Source organism: Typopeltis vanoorti, chromosome 7, assembly GCF_054136105.1.
Source record: "Typopeltis vanoorti isolate ZY-2024b chromosome 7, IOZ_Tvanoo_1.0, whole genome shotgun sequence".
Taxonomy (NCBI): domain Eukaryota; kingdom Metazoa; phylum Arthropoda; class Arachnida; order Uropygi; family Thelyphonidae; genus Typopeltis; species Typopeltis vanoorti.
This window is the reverse complement of record NC_143555.1, coordinates 155,841,848-155,855,710: the sequence shown is the minus strand read 5'-3', so window position 1 is coordinate 155,855,710 and position 13,863 is coordinate 155,841,848. Positions and strand designations below refer to the sequence as shown.

Here is a 13,863-nt window from a genome sequence, read left to right as displayed (position 1 = left end):
ATCCTAAAAAAGGAAGGTGATGAATGGGATACCATAGGGTTCTGTTCTGGGACCACTATTGTTTAACATATATATCAATAATTAGAGATGATGAGCAGAAGAATTGTGAATGTAGCGACCTGAGGATGTAGGCTTGCGAAAGACGGACGTGGCGATGGAACCGTCTTCTTTTCTTTGGATGTGTAAATCCAAAAAAGAGATACCCTGTGGAGATTCTTTTTCTAACATAAAGTTGATGCGATGATGAAGATGGTTAATTTTATCTAGAAACAGTTGTAATTCAAGTTCGGGATGATTCCAGACTGCAAATACGTCATCGACATATCTTAGCCAAATTTTTGGTTTGGGTTCAAAAGTGAATATTTTTTCTTCAAGGTGTTCTAGAAACAAATTTGCTAGGTTTGGTGATAAAGGAGATCCCATTGCTGTTCCTTCCTCTTGCTTGTAAATTTGACCTTTCCAGGTGAAGTAACCTGATGCAATAACAAACTTGAACAATTCAACTATATCAGATGGAAATTTTTGAGTTAGTAATTCTATTGTTTCTTTATTAAGAGGGAGACAATGTCGAAGCTGATTAACAAGTCAGTTTTTGATAGTTGAATGTCTTTAATTTTTGTGTGAAACTCAGTAGAATTTTTGATTGAAGAGACTGAGTGGCCTATGTGAGGGCAGAGAAAGTTAGATAAGAATCTTGATAACTTGTACGTTGGACAGCTGATACAGTCTACAACGGGTCTAAGTGGAACATTAGTTTTGTGTAGCTTAGGTAAGCCATAAATTCTAGGAGGTCTTGCATGGTATGTCTTAAGTTTATTGATTGTTTCTTCATCTAAGGAGGAAGTTTCATTAAGTAGCTTATTTAATTTTCTGAGTTGACGATTCGTAGGATCAAAATCCAATTTGGAGTAAGTATTACGATCTAGAAGAAGTAAATTCATTTTTCGGTCATATGAATTGGTATCAAGAACCACAGTGGTATTTCCTTTATCAGCTCTAGTAATGATTAACCTATCAACCAAATTTACAACTTATTACCTTCTCCTAAGGACAAATTCTCACCCTTGATGTTACCTGGTGTTTATGAGATTCCATGCTCATGCAAATTATCTTACTTTGGACAGACAGGTAGGTCTGTTCAGAAACGCATCTCGGAACATCAAGACCACATTCGTCTTCTTAAACCGCAGAAGTCTGGCCTCTCTCAACACGGAATTGAAAATCCAAACCATAGGATTCATTGGGAAAAGGCTAAACTTTTACATAGATCTTTATTTAAACATGAACGTTTATACAAAGAAAGTTCTGAAGCCCTACTACACAGACCAAACCTAAACCGCAACGATGTTCTTACTATTCCTAAAGTATGGGAAATTATCATACAAAATTGTGTTAAATAATTGTCGTTTTTTTTTTTTTTTTTTTTTTGTACTACTTTAGCACGTTATGCACGTTTTCATGAGATTCTATTGTAATCATGCGCCCTAACTGTATGTTATTCCTAATTTTGTTTAAATACTGTACTGATGATGTCCTAAGATACTTAGGATGAAATATTTACAATTAAATAATTTTCACTGTTGTTTATATGTGTGTTTCTTCTAATTATGAACGCACCACAGGTTTCGTTATTTAAAAAAATATATATATATATCAATGATATAGTTCACAGTGTCAAAGGAAATATTCAGTTGTTTGCTGATGATACTAAATTAGGAAGAACAATGTCAAGAAGCTCTGACAAGTTAGTTGCTACAAGAGGATTTAAATAGGTTGGTGCTTTGAGTTGGAGAATGGGAATACCATTTCAGTGTTGCTAAGTGTAATATTATGAAGATAAAATAAGGTTTGCTATCTTGGAGAAACTTTGCTTCAGAAAGTGAAGGAGGTAAAGAATCTGGGGATCTTGGTGGATAGGGAAATGCAATTCAGGAAACACATTGCAAAAGTTTTAAGGGTTACCCAGAAAACTGCTGCTATAATCAAAGAATGCTGACTTGTATGGATTAAGGAGATGATAGTTCCACTGTAAAAGGTGCTAATTAGGCCTTGTTTGGATTTCTTTGCACAGTTCTGGCCACCTGACTATATTAGCCATAAGGAAAAATTGAAGAGAGAATATGCACAGGCATATAACTAAGACTATGTCAAGACTATAGAATACTGAGTATAATGAAATATTGAAAGAATGTGATCTTCAGATATTGGCAGAGAGGAAGAGGAAGGAGTCATATGGTTGAAAATGTAAAAGTTAGTGAGAGAAGCATATCAAATACATACAAGGAAATTAATACATAGGATAATGGGTGATGCAAAAACAAGAAATCATCCCTATAAACTGTACTGAAGTCATGTGAGTAAAGAAGTAAAAACTTAATTTTTTGCTTGTTGGGGTGGTAAACAAGTTGAATGCATTGCCAGATTGGGTGGCGAGTGCTGCTCCAACACTGAATGTGTTTAAGTCAAAGCATGATAGATATTGTGGTCTGTGAATTTTTGACCCGTTTTCAAAGCCTGAAGTTATACTAAAACTAACTATATAGTGGAAGAAATAAAATTACAAGAAATACAGCTGGTAGTATATCAGAGTAAATCAGAAAATTCTCCTGGAGAAGAGTGCTGTAAAACAAATTAAATTTGATAAAGGTGACATGAAAACTAGAGAAAAAGATATTTTGATTTATGATGTATGGAGTTATTACTTCGAAATATTTTTTAATGAAACAAGCAGTGACAGCACAGTAGTAAAAAACACAAAACAGGCATCCAATCAGAATATATATCAATACTTGTAGTAGAAAAAGCCATCAAAAGCCTGAAATGTGGAAAGGCAGTGGGAGTAGATCATATTATTATTATTATTATTACTCAGGCCTCCATGGAGTCAAGAGACTCATCGTGGGAGGTCCTTCCTAGGAAACACAAAGTCTATCATACCATTATTTGAACTCCTTGACTGTTCTCTCTCTCTCACTCTATCAGGCAATGCATTCCACGGGTCCACCACCCTCCATGCAAAAAAAAACCACTCCTCATCCTCTTGCTCACAGCTTTGTTTCATAACTTCCAGGGATGGCCCCTTGTCATTGTGCCTTCCTGCTGTTCCACCAAGTGAAAGAACTCCCCAGTATCCATCTTATAACTGCCTCTCAACAGTTTCAAAGTCTCAATCATATCACCTCTCCTCCTTCTATCACCAAACTCTGCAGTCCACATTTTTTTTATTATTTTTTATTATTTGACACCTCCAGTGAGTCCTAAGACTCATCGAGGAAGGGCACCTACTCTACAGCTCTCTGTCTCCACCACATCCACAAACTGCCTCATCTACGCCAACGCCATCTACTGTACGCCATCACCACTATTATTTTCACAGACAGTCACAAACATCCATGCCCATGGTGGGATTCGAGTGGTTAGCGTATCCGCTCTGCAGCCTTTTGGTTGCAGAGCGGATACGCTAACCACTCGGCCAACCAGGCCGGCAAAGACCAGACTGGCACATTCCCTCAGCCGATCCTCATAATTAACATTGTACAGTCCTGAAACTATCTTTGTTATCTGCCTTTGCACCCTTTCCACAGTTAATTTATCCCCTTCAAATCCTGGGGACCAAATTTGAGAACAATAGTCTAAGTGCGGTCTGATCAGGCTAATACAATGGAATGATAACTTTTCTATCTCTGCAGGTCAGTGTCCTTCTCAGTATTGCAGCAATCCTCTGGGTTACCTTCACCACCTTTGCAATATGCCTCCTGAATTTCAGTTTTCTACCAATCATCATCCCTGGATCTCTTGACTCCCCTACTTCCTCCAGTACAGCTCCTCCAATCGAATATGCAGCCTCCTATCGTTGTATCCCAAACTTCAAGACTTTACATTTTGCTGCATTAAACCGAAACCCCCATTCATTCACTCATCTGTCTAGTTATTCAAATCCTCTTGCAGGACTGCCGCATCTGCACTATTACTAATAACCCTTCCCAGCTTCACATCATCTGCAAACAACTGAATATCCCTCCTGCAATCCACTGAAAATGTCATTGATATAAAGGTTAAACAATACAGATCCAAGTACTGAGCCCTGTGGGACCTCACTTGTAACCTTCTGTCTCCTTGATACTGCCCCACCATACACAACTCTCTGAACCTATCAGACAGCCAATCCAGAATTCAGTTTAAAAACCTGACATCCTAACCCATGTGCTGCAACTTAAATATCAGTTTATCATGTGGTACCCTATCAAATGCTTTTGCAAAATCCAAAAAAAATGGCAGTGTATGCCTTTCCCTCATCAACTGCTCTTGTCACTTTATTATAAAAGGCAATCATATTATTTAAACAAGAGCACCCCTTGACAAATCCATGTTGATTCTCACAGATAACATTACTTAATCTGCCTAACGCTGTATATAGTCCCTGACTAATTTCTCCAAGACCTTACCAACTACTGATGACACACAAACTGGCCTATGATTAGACACTTCCAATCTGCTACTGCCCTTATGCAATGGCACTATCTTACCTTCCTTCCATTCCTTGGGTACCTTTCCTGTAACCAATTTTCAATGTTCTGTGAGTCTGTTTCATTGAAAATGAAACAGACTTCCATTGAAAAGCAGGTCAAAGGGGCTGTCAGTTCTTTAGCACATTCTCTCAAAACCCATAGTGAAATACCATCCAGTCCCACTGCTTTACTGACATTCAGAGTACTCAGTATTTGGAACACACTCTCCTCTTGCACCTCTAAACTTCGAACCTGCCTAATCCCCTCTAGTATCAAAGCTTTCTTCTCCAGGATGAAATATTCCAATAAACTGTTCATTGAACAACTCCACTATGTCCTCTGCATCAGTCACTCTATTTCCATTTTTATCCTACAATGTCATTCTTCCACAATCATTTCTTTTCCTACTGGCCACATAGCCAAAAAATTCCCTAGGATTTTCTTTGGATCTTAGTGCCAATCTCTTCTCATATTCCAGTTTTGCCTTACTCACCATACTGGTCACTTTCCTGGCCTGAGTCTTATATTCTTCATGCATCTGCTCTCCACCCCTCTCCTTATATCTCTTCCATAATTTCTTTTTCACCTGCAGTTCCTGTTTGATATTGTTTCATCCACTTTACACCAAATTGTGTCTGCTTCTTCACTCGTAGAATTCAGCTTACTATTGCTGCTAACAAATATTCCTTCACAATTTTCCAAGCACTAATGATATCCTGGTCTTCCAATTCTGCTATCCATGGAACTGCCCCAAGTTGATATCTAAGACTATTATAATTACCTTCCTTATAATGTTCCCCTTTCTTTGATACTCCTGCATGTCTATTCATCTTCCAAGTCAAACACACACGGGTACTCTCTCCAACTTTGGGGGTGGGGGATGTCATCTCAGTTATTATCAGCTTTTCTGATGCTATGACCAATTCCAAAACTCTTGAACCTCTTGTTCCCTCTATTACATGTTGCCTAAGTCATACATTGCTTTTGTCAGATACTGCCTTATGAGTTTCAATGCATTGTCAACATTTTTTCTGCTAAGCTCATCTACCCAACGTACTGATGCTAACTGACTACAGAGCTTCCTATAATTGCCTGCTTTATACTTCCACATGTATCTCTTTTTGGCAGTGACCTTTTCTTGTTTCATCACTTCTCAAACAAGTACCTCATGATCACTATCACCGACTGGCAGCAGTGTCAACACCTCATTACCAACTACATCTTGTGAAGTTATCACCAAATCCAAAACATTAAAGCCTCTAGTTGCTTCAATCATGTGCTGCTTAAGATACTTATCTCTCAGAAATTCCACAACCTCGCTCTCATTGTTCCCATATATTATCTCCTCCTTCAATTTTATATTCTTGTAATTAAAGTCTTCCATCAGGATCACCTTCTTTTTACATGCCCAGCTAATTTGTCTAAACATTTCACAATCAGTATTCTCTGCATTCCCTGGCCTATAACAGCATCCTATATACAATGATAAAGTTCTCGTTCAATTATTCCACTATATCCTTTGCAACTGTCATTCTGCTGCCATGACTATTATACTAGTTTCAACTTGCCATAATTATTCTTTCTCTTGCTTGCCGTGTTGCAGAAAAATTGCCTTGAATTAACCTTGGAGTGACGAGCCAATCTTTTCTCATACTGCATCTTTTTGTCTCTTTACCGATCACCACCAACTGTCTTATACCTCCTCCATAGTATGTTCTTTTTTAACACAGCTTGCTTGATAACACTTTTCATCTATTCACTCACTCGCTTAACCCTTGGTATACAATTATACATCGCTTGTTTCAGATATTACCTTGTGAATTTCTGTGCACTGTCAATATCCATGCACTACTCAGCTCATCTGCCAAATGTCATGATATGTAATGATGCTAATTGACTACAGAGCTTTTCATAATCACCCATTTTATACTTCCACATATAATAATTGGCAGTAACCTTTTCTTGTTTTGCTACTTACCAAACGAGTACCTTGTGATCACTCTCACCAACTCGTGGTAACGTTAATACCTCATTAACAACTACATCTGTGAAGTTATCATCAAATCTATATTCCTGTAATGAAAGTTTTCCATCAGGATCACCTTCTTTTCACATCCCCAACCAATTTGCCTAAATATTTCACAATCAATATTCTCTACATTCCCTGGCCTATAACAGCATCCTATCAGATATACTAGCCTGTTAATTTCAACTTCACACCACACAGATTCAAAATCTGTGTGTGCACTATTAACTTTCACACCTTGTGGACACAGTTCCTCTACAATCATTAACAGCATTCCCCTCCCCTTTTTTCACATTCCTATCCTTCTGGAAAAGTATTTATCCTCCATTTCTATTCCCGACATCATATCCTCCTCAGACAACCAAGTTTCACTTATTCCAATTATCTTTGGGCATACTGACTTGATCTATGGAACAAACTCAGCTGTCTTGTTTCGAATACTCCTTATACTTGTGTACAAACATAACAATCCCTGTGTCTTTCAGGTCATTCTACCAGCACCACACATTCTGTTGTTGTTGATTTTGTCTGTTAATGTCATTTTGATATTATTATTATTATTATTATTATTATTATTATTATTATTCAAGCCTCCGTGGAGTCAAAAGACTCATCGTGGGAGGTCCTTCCTAAGAAACGCAAAGTCTATCAAGACTCATCGAAAGGAGGTCCCCCCCTAAGAAACACAAAGCCTATCATACCACTCCTTCAACTCATTGACCGTTCTCGCTCTCACCACTCCATCAGGCAATGCATTCCATGGTTCAACTACCCTCCATGCAAAGAAACCACTCCTCACCCTCTTGCTCACAGTTTCCTTTCGTAACTTCCAGGGATAGCCTCTTGTCATTACACCTTTCTGCTGTTCAACCAAGCGAGAGAGTTCCCCAGTGTCAACCCTGTAACCACCTCTCAACAGTTTAAAAGTCTCAATCATATCACCTCTCCTTCTTCTATCCACCAAACTCTGCAGTCCACATTCCCTCAGCCGATCCTCATAACTATCATTGTACAGGACTGAAACCATCTTTGTTATCTGCCTTTGTACCCTTATTGCAGAGTCAAATGGAGTGTAGAGGAAATAACAATAGGTATAACTATACTAACAATGCATTGATTTTGTAATGCAAATAGCAGGAGTATAAAAAATAAAGAAAACAAATTAGAAGAACTGATACCCCAACCTATTCAAAGGTTATTGTAATCCACGAAAAGTGCATGGCAGCAGATGATATCCTAACAGGAATAGAAATAGAAGGGTATTTTGGTAGGACAGAAAAGGATGAGTGGTGTTTATGATAAGTTATGAGTTGCATCTCCTCAGAATAGAAAATTTGGAAAGAAGTGGCATAATGGTTTTGAAAGCAGTGTAAGATGGAGAGTTGGGAAGAACAGAGTATTTAGTGGGATATTGCTATAGGCCAGGGAACAGATAGGGTGATGAATAGGAAACGCATAGGCAGATAAGTTTGCCAAATGCAAAGTGAGTGATTGTTATAGTAGATTTTAACTTAGCAGTATAAATTGGGCATAGGAAACCACATTCAGTAGTAGGGGAATAGAATGGAAATCTTGAGGAAAAGATGTCTCAGGCAGCATGTAGCACTGGGACTATGAGGATCAAGAGTTTTGGATTTGGTCCTAGCATCAAAAGATCTGATTGTAAAATGAGATGTCATCCTTGCCTACAGTTGGCGAGAGTAACCAGGTAGTCTTGACTTAGAAGCTGAATAGACATGCAGAGGTATCACAGAGAAAGGAATTTGTGTAGAATTTTAAGGCAGCTGACTATAATAATCTAAGGGAAGAATTGAAAGGAGAGATATCAGTAGTGCACAGGAGCTAGTTAAAAATGACAAATTGCATTTCTCAATTGAAAAAAGATAGCTTGATTTAGTAAGGTAAAGTGGATAACTAATGAAATCAAACAAGAATTGCAGATGAGCAAGAGTAAAGAGAGAGGTGGGGAGTAGATGATGAGCAGTGTAAGACTTGTGATAGGAAATTAACTAGTATAGGAAGGAAGACAAAAATGAAATATGAAAAGAGACTAGCAGTATAGTCCAAGGAAAATACTAAGGGATTCTTTCATTATGTGGCCAGTAGGAGAAGTACTTGTGGATCAGTGACTCTATTAAATGAAAATAGGAATCAAATAGCAATGCATATGACATGGCAGAGCTGTTGAATCATCAATATATTGGCATATTTTATTCCAGAAAAGGATTTTATTTGTGTATAGAGCAAGATTGAAGGTTTATAAGTGCATGAGGAGAAAATGTATTTTGAATACAAAGTACTCTGGAAGTCACTAAGGTGAAACTGGATTGGTTTCACTACATGTTTTGAGAAAATGTGCTATGGAACTGACAGCTGAATTGATCTGGCTGTTCAATTACAACAGAAAAATGCAAAATGATGTTGTCAAAATTTTGGAGAAATTAGTGATAGATCATATAAAAACTGGGCAGATGAGAGTGATGTTATCTGTTATCTGTGAAGGTCAGCATGGATTTGCTAAAGGGCATTCTTATTTCTGTGATTTGCTTGTCTGTTTTTCAATAAAGTTACTAGAGTAGTTGATGAGGGGAATGGCACATACTTTTTTTTTTGCAAAGACATTTGGTCAGGTGCTACACAATAAGCTTATATCTAAGTTGAAGTATATTGATTTAGATATCAAGTTAGCGAATTGGATTGGAGATTCGCTGTTTGACTGATATCAGAGAGTTGTGTATCACAGAGTGGTATCAAGGAAAAGGAAGGTCATTGGGTTTCAGAGAGTTCAGTACTGGGATCTCTACTGGGTTGGTTTCACCATGTATTTTGAGAAAATGTGTTAAGGAACTGACTGCTCCATTGACCTCTACTCTCCTCTTATCAATGATGCTATCAATGGACAGTACAAAGATATTCAGTTGCTTGCAAATGATGTAAAGCTGGTAAGCATCACTAGTCCTAATGCTGGGCTCTTCAGGAGAATTTGAATAAGCTGGAGTGGCGAACATATAAATGGGATTTCAGTTTAATGGAACTAAATGTAACGACATGACATTTGGACCTATCAACAGAAGGTTGCATACCCTACTGGTGGAATTCTTGCCTGTTTCACTTACTCTTGCCTGTTTCACTTACAAGAGTAAGTGAAACAGGCAAGAATCTTGGGGTTATAATCAATAGAAATTTGAAGTTTAGGGGACATACTGCAAAGGTGATGAATGTGACCTAGACCATCTCTGCATTATTAATAAAGCCTTTTATCAACAGAAATAAGAGTGGCAATTTCATTTTATAAATCTCTGATCAGACCACATCTAGATTACTGTGCTCAAATCTAGTCACTGGGATTTGAAGAGGATGGAGTAACCTTGGAAATGGAACAGAGGCAGATAACAAAAATCAGACTTATTGAACAATTGGTTAGGAAGATAGACTGAGGGCATGCAAACTGCATGCAGTAATTGAGACTTTTAAACTGTTGAGAGGTATTTACAGGATTGACACGGCAAAACTTTTTGGTGTAGTGGGTGTTACAAAAGGGCATTTGAGTAAGAGGGTGAGAGGTATGTTTATGCATAGAGGGAAGTTGGACCATAGAATGCATTGCCTGATAGGATGCTGAACATGCAGAAGGTGAATGGGTTTAGTGGTATGATAGATTTTTTCTAAGATGGGCCTTCCATGAGATATCTTTTAACTCCATGGAGATACTGAATAATAATAATAATAACAAAATGCAAATTTCGTCGTGTTCTCATAATTCACATTGCTGATCATGAAATCGGCAAAGTACTCTCACTGCACTCTATCATGCTCTCCTTTCTCTTCCTTCATTACCTATATTACTTGTCAGACCTTCACCAGTTGTTTAAGCCTATATTTTGTCATGAGAAGGACTACAGTATTTCTTTAATTATTAGTGCACACAATTATTAGTCAGGGGTAGTTATCTGGTCTATATCGACATGATAACTACAAGCTGTCTCCTGAGCTTGTCATAATCACTAGCCTTATAATTCCACATATATCCTTTCATCACAAAAGTCTGCATATGACTAGCCACAACACAGGCGATTACTTCATGATCACTTTCACCAAATGGAGGAAAATGTGAAAACCCCCTCTAACAATTACATCCTCTGATGAAATGATCAGATCTAGAACTCTTGATCCTCGCGTGCCTTCCTTTACGTGCTGCCTGAGATAGTTATCTCTCAAGAACTTGAGAAATTCATTTTCCTTATTACCAAATGCTATCTCTTCAGTACAGTTTATACCACTATAATTAAAATCACGCATAATAATTACCCTTTCTTTGTTCATTAATCCAAGTTGTTTATACATTTCTTCATCACCACCCTCCATATTCCCAGGCGTATAACAGCATCCAATAAATATGCCTTCTTCTCAACCTCTACGTTACACCACAATGCCTCATAAAAATAGACAGTATTTCCCCCTTTCATGTCTACTCTATATAGACTTAATTTCTCTGCTATCATCAGCAGCACCCCTCCCTTCTTGCCCTTTCTATCCTTATGAAAAATACTGTATCCTTCCATTTCTATTCTCATTACGATATCATCTCCATTCAACCATGTTTCACTTATTCCAATGATTTTGGGGCGAATAAACTCAATTACGGAAATGATTTCATCCTCCTTATTTCTGATACTTCTGACATTTGTAAACAAACACAGCAGTTCATTTTTATGTCTATAGCCAGTTTCATCCAAGCCATGTGTCGATTTGTGATTTCTCCACCACACCTGTCCAATCACCTTTATCACCACTTACCACATATATTTGCTCAGTGTCAACTTTCCCACCCACATCGCAATATACTCCTTCTTCATACACACCTTCACTGCCACTTTTAACATCCACTCTCCCTATTCCATGTCTCCCTGTCCACCCAAGCCCCCACCCCACCCCATTTCCCTGTTCCTTTTGCATTCCCATTCTCTCTTCATCACTCACATTACTACTGTTTCTACTTACATACTATTTTACCATTTTGCTCAATCTCAATCTTATTTTCAATCTATTCTCCAGTTTCATGTTTTTTATACCTTTTTACTTATTATTATTATTACACCCTCCATGGAGTCAACAGACTCATTGTGGGAGGTTCATTCAACTGACAGCATATTTATCATATAGAATCTTAAAGTCCTTAACACTCTTTGCATTAACAACACATTCTGGTAATGCATTCCATTCAATGACAATTCTCCATGTAAAAAAATCTACTCTTCACACCCTTCTTTACCACACTTTTACATAACTTCCAGGAATTACCTCTGGTTCTTTCCCACTTTTTATTGTTGAAATGATTAATTTATCATGCTTACTGTTCTGAAAATTCTAGAAAAAGGTTTTAATTAATAATAGTCATATTTTTTTTACTATTATTTTCATTAGCTGCAATAATATGTAAGGACCATGCATTTTTTTCTTGCAGGTTGATTGTTCCTTACAAAAGATCACAGTGAAGAGCTGCATAGCAAGCCTTCTCTACATATCATTTCTAAGTGACTCAGACTGCTCTTTGAACTTGTAAATAATTCACTTTTTATCTCATAAGTCTTGTCCAGCTTTACCATGGAATTCAAATAGCATACTGCTGTCAATGGCATGACTGGCATATAGCAGCATATCTGCTCAGGATCCAAACAAAATATTGTTTCTCTACTAGACAAGCCACTTACATCTGTAGCTATATCTATCAGAAGAATTTTATTTTTATTGCTGTTTTTAAAGCTTTACTTTGTGTACATATTTGCATCAAAAAAAAAAGAAAAGCATTTTACTAAAAAAAAAATTAAAGAGAAGTCCGTGCAATAATTATAGTTAGCAATAAGGCTAAATAGCTGGAATGTTGAAGGGCGTTCAGATCATTTTGCATTTTCCTTTATTAGACCCAATTAGAAATAGCATTTTCTATCTGTAACAATTTGTGTGCATTCAGAAACTTTTATTTTAACTACCAGTTATAAATTCAGTGATAAAAAAGAACTTCATCATGAAAACAACTTTTAAAACTGGCAGCAATGCAGAAAACTCAATCAAAATTTCATTCTTTGAAAACTCCAATACAGATATTTTCATTTTCATGTTCATTAAAGAGCACAAAGGAAGTACAGTAGTGTTTCCATTATATTTGCTGAAATTAAATCAAGACTAGGAGAAAAATAACTACAGGATTTATGCCATTAAAACATTTCACTTAAAATATATATAATTTTCTCTTTATTATTAAAATTTTGAAATTTTCAAATATTAAAAGTTAAATTTTGAAAATTGCATTGAAAATATTTATCAAATGTATCTGTATATTTTATAAACAAATAAATTCTGTTCTTGTCACCCTGCAGATTTACATCTGTTAAATATTTATCTGGAGTAAATATTAATGTTTTATTTCTGTAAAAGCTTTAGTAATACTTAATGGTCACCAATAAAATCTAATTGGCATATTAGATGTGACAGTTCTCAATTAGCAGTTATTAGCCATAAACCCTTCAAATGTCATGCAGTGTAAGTAGTGTTTGGAAATAGCTTGTAAAGTCTGAGACTGAACTATCTCAGTGTGAGTTGTATACATTTCAAAAATGTGCTGTTGACAGTGCCATTAGACTAACTGAAATCTAGGAAATGAATAAAATATTTAAGAAAATCTACAAGATGGTTGATCTCCTAAAATACTGCACACATAAAAATGGTATGCAATGAAATAAATAACTCAAAAACAAATATGAAAGTTTTTATTTATTTTTATGTCTTAAGCCAGAAAGGTTACTAAGTGGCCTGACAGTTAGATAATCCATTTCCCCAGCTCTAGAGACTAGGCACAATATTTTCACAAGCTACTTCAGGTCTCCATTAGTGGCATAGCTGTCTCACTTCAGGCAACAAAAATAGTTTATCACTTAAAGGCATTCACAGACATTCATGCTAATTGAAGGGTCAAACCCACAGCTTGTCAAGAAAATTGAAATACTGTCCAAACAGACTGTCATTAACTAATAACGTGAATCTTAAAACTAAGGTGTTCTACATATGCATGTGTAGTATTATCATATATTTTCATTAGAATTTTTTTTCAGAAACTGTTATATTATTAATCACTGAATTTAAATCTAAATAACACATGCCTTGGTAAAATAACAAAATTTAATAAAAAACAGTAAACAATGGATATTTAACTACAAGTCTCTCATAGCATCAGCAGTGTGCGTGCATGCATGCATGTGTGTGTGTGCACATCGAGTGAGTGCAGTGACCATGCAACTATTTGAAATTCAAAAGCAATTGGTTATTTCAAAA

General features: G+C 36.6%; 1 protein-coding gene across 2 annotated transcripts in view; it reads left to right on the top strand.

Annotated features, from left to right (window-relative positions):
• LOC150105231 (spondin-1-like) overlaps positions 1 to 13,220 on the top strand; it is a 716,059-nt gene extending 702,839 nt beyond the window's left edge. For both annotated transcript variants that reach the window (XM_090395547.1, XM_090395546.1), the window contains exon 16: positions 11,999 to 13,220. The gene's annotated coding sequence lies outside the window, so the exon portion shown is untranslated. The remainder of the gene's footprint in view (positions 1 to 11,998) is intronic.
• Positions 13,221 to 13,863: the final 643 nt, after the last annotated feature.